Source organism: Miscanthus floridulus, chromosome 19, assembly GCF_019320115.1.
Source record: "Miscanthus floridulus cultivar M001 chromosome 19, ASM1932011v1, whole genome shotgun sequence".
Lineage (NCBI taxonomy): Eukaryota > Viridiplantae > Streptophyta > Magnoliopsida > Poales > Poaceae > Miscanthus > Miscanthus floridulus.
In genome coordinates this window covers 76,088,678-76,092,332 of record NC_089598.1, presented here as the reverse complement: position 1 = coordinate 76,092,332, position 3,655 = coordinate 76,088,678, and the positions used below count along the sequence as shown (strand labels likewise).

The following is a 3,655-nucleotide window of genomic DNA, read 5'->3' as shown; positions in this document are numbered from 1 at the left end:
GTCTTGCTTATGGTGTTGATCATCGGATCGTCACGTCGCCTTCATCCAAGTCACGTCTTGCATCCTATTGAACTACAAAACAATCACTTGCAAATTCATTAGTCCAATTTGGTTGTGTTGGTCATCAAACACCAAAATCCAAAGTAAATGGGCCTAGAGTCCATTTTCCTTACAACGACGATGGGCGACGTGAGGCCACGGTGGGGAGCCCCACCTCTGGGCGTCGGGTGGCCACAACGAACGGGGCGCGAAGCCGGGCGAGGCCGCCGTCACTGCCGGTGTGGTGCGAAGGCTGCGCAATCCCTTTCTCCCTCTTATCCCCAAGGCGACGAACGAAGCAGATAGGAGAGGAGGGCCCTTCTGGTGCTATTCTTGTTTCCCCGCTTTCCAAGGTGTCGTCCTCGAGCAAGTGCCGCATGATGGACCTCATGAAGCTGTGATCATCTGGACCTCTCGGTTTGTTTTCCAATTTTTGTTCTAGTTGTTTTTTTATCTGGCTATTCTTGTAGGCTTTCTTGGTTTCTTGGCGTTGCAGGATGATGAGCGAGTACAAGGTGCAGATGGTGAGCAATGGGATGAAGGAATTCTTTGCCGAATTCAAGGGGCCGGCCGAAAGTAATAACCCTTGCGCCGAATCCCGATTTCTCGTCTCTCTCTGCCTCCAATCTGATGATCCACGCTCCTATTTTTGATCTAGATGTAGTGGGGGGGTTCAGTTGCAGGAAAACAGCAAGATCCATAGTTTCATGAGTCATGACATTTGTGTCCATAGTTTCATGAGTCATTTTCTGTATTTCACATGATACCCATTGCCATAGAAGAATAAACAATAAAATAGTTCATTCTGTAGACACCAAACCCTGTAGAGCAGTTGGGATATCCATTAGTAGCCTATTCGGCTGGGCTTATACAGTCATAAACGATCATAAATTTCCAGCCAGAACAGTATTTTTCTCTCACACCAAACCAGACAGCAGTACTTCTTCATGATCCAGCAACGAACAAGCCCAGCCAAACGAACAGACTGTAGAACCTTGAGGCTGAACACTTTTACCATTATATGTATTTATCCGGGTTGCCATACTGTATTTTTTGTGCAATCTCAGAGTGACCACTGACCAGTAACTCTTCTCTTCTAATGAAAATGGCAATTGCAAATGATAGCTATGTTAATTTATTTTTACGTGTCATTGCTGAGAATTCTTAACTTGAATTTATGCTACAGGAAGTTGAACAATCATTTTCTTTTTGGGCCACTACTCAAGATGATGCTGTGCACCCAGCTGAGTGTATGCACCAGCTGCTTGAGCAAGTTCGACATCACAATGTGAATATCTATGGCAATGTTTGAACTCTCATGGCGACTACATGAGTTCTTGAGGTAACTTACATGACTTGTTTTTACTTCATCGAATTGTACTCTCAGTCTCATACTACTCTTTGATTTGGAGAACATTTGGCCATCTTAGCCATGCTTGTGTTGTTATAGACTCTGCATTGTTGTTGCGATTCTGACTTGATCCTCCTGTAGTTCTTTTGTTTGTCTAATTTCTAGCTAATCTGATGCATTCATTTGTAGGCAGATAGGATTCACGATGTGCCTATGTAAACTGCTTTGTGTGGCTATCTATTTGTGTATTACACCTTTGTTTCTTTAATCGCAAGGATACCTTTCATAGGTATTCCTTTTCCATTTGTGTTCTTCAATTCTTTTCACTATTTTAACAGGGCTGGCAACACAACTTGGATCCAGATTATAATGTTATGAAGACACTACAAACTTTACTTTTTAAGGAAGACTGGGCAAAGTCTCTTCAATACATGATCCATCACTTCTATTCCTAAAAGTGAGCAAATTAAATTGTGCAACCAAATCGATTTCTAGATGTGCATTTGAAAACAAGACTATTTTTCTTTTTTGTGCTGATAAACAAGTTGCACATAATTATATTAACTGAGCTCAGTTTGGCCAATTAACCTGCAAGTTTTAAACTCTGGCTTTCTCACATGCTTTGTTGGTTGATCAAAGTTATTTTATTTCATTCACATAAACAACTGCTGGAAAAAACATGGGATCTTCTGTTTTGCTGCTACTATGCTTTTGTAGCAGCATGATTGTTACTGATATCCATTGCCGTTGCCATTCTGTTGCCTTTCCTTATTTCCAGTTATCATCTCTTAATGCTTAGGTCGGCCAAGAGGCAGCCGAGGGATGAGGAGGTCACTGTTCTAGTCCTAGCACCACCCCCTATGCTTCCACCTTCATTGCCACCTAGCGAGATGATGGTGGGGACTGTTGGAACTTACGATGACCAAACAATTAAAAAGGGTAAATTTATATAGCTATGCATAACTGTAGGTCTTAGAGATTCTCTTTCTTATCATACATGTTGTTTTATTCCTTTTCAGGATTTACTATGTGGAGAGATACCATTGCCTATGGTAATCGCTCTCCCTTTACTTCATTCAATAGGCTGTCTACAGCTTCATTTCTCTTATGCTTGAATCAGCTAATTGTTCCCTTGCTGCTATATACAAAGGAATGTGTTCTTATGTTTAAACAAAGAAGAAATAAATTATGTTGTTGTTAAGGCATATACTGGTTCACTTGCTACATAAATTGAATGTGTATACTCTTATATGCTTGTCACTATTATGCAGACTCAACAAGTTATGGGACAAAGTGGTCTGAAATTGCAAAGATGTCTTAGGAAGGTAGGCTTTTCTTAATACTTGATTACTATTTTCTGCAAGGTATAACGAAAGGATAAGAAATGAGACATGTCAAATTATCCTTAATTTTTAATTGTCAGATTAATGATTATTATTCTGCAATATGTACTCAGTATGGATGCAATGTAATATTACTTTTCTGATAAGTAGAACGCGATTTGATTAAACAGTTCATTTATTCATCTTGACTACCTAAAACTACCACAGTTAGAAGCCTAGAAGACTGAACTCACATTATCTAAAAAAGAAGACTGAACTCTCAGTTATGTCCAGAACATTAGCCATTTTGAGATAGCAAGCTACTGCTTCATGTATTGTTCAGAAAACTGCTCAATGATAGTTGTTAGAAGAAGGTCTACCATGCACAATGTAATACTGGAATGAAGTCTTGACTATTCATGGTCAGATCATTTGGTCACAAATTTTATTCCTCGTGGCACAACAAACATACATGCTGATATTAATTCTTAAACTGCAAGAATAGTGAGCAATATCTTCTCAAGTACATAGAGGTGAATATTCCCATCACTTTAGAAACTGCTGAGATCAAACTCTGGAGCTGGCTCAATCTACCAATGTAGGTGGCGAGGACAAGAGCTCTCCAAGTACAAATCTCCAAGGCTCTAAGTTATCCTGGTAAGAAGGGCAAAAGGTTGGACACATGGTTCAGTCAAATGGCATAGCTTAGTTGGAATCGTTATCTATCACAATTGTTTTGTGATTTTCAGCATGAGGAACCTTATCGCTTGTTCTTATTATGTAAGAGTAGATGACAAGGGTCACAATTAAATTTTCCTTTCTTGAAAAAAATTGTACCACAAAGATCGTTGGCCTTATACCATTCATTTTTCCTTTTAAAAAAAGGCAGAAGCTCCACTATGTTTGTTTTAAGATCTACGATGATAATGCTAATTTCACAAAC

At 39.5% G+C, this 3,655-nt stretch overlaps 1 long non-coding RNA gene across 2 annotated transcripts; it reads left to right on the top strand.

Moving 5' to 3' along the window:
* The first annotated feature begins 2,070 nt into the window (after window positions 1–2,070).
* On the top strand, window positions 2,071–3,414 carry LOC136529783 (uncharacterized). 2 transcript variants are annotated; one of them, XR_010777413.1, is made up of 3 exons: window positions 2,071–2,286; window positions 2,410–2,442; window positions 2,662–3,414. It is a non-coding gene; the product is annotated as an uncharacterized lncRNA (long non-coding RNA). The 2 variants fall into 2 exon arrangements; XR_010777414.1 differs by having other exon boundaries at window positions 2,276–2,286; window positions 2,410–2,473.
* Window positions 3,415–3,655: the final 241 nt, after the last annotated feature.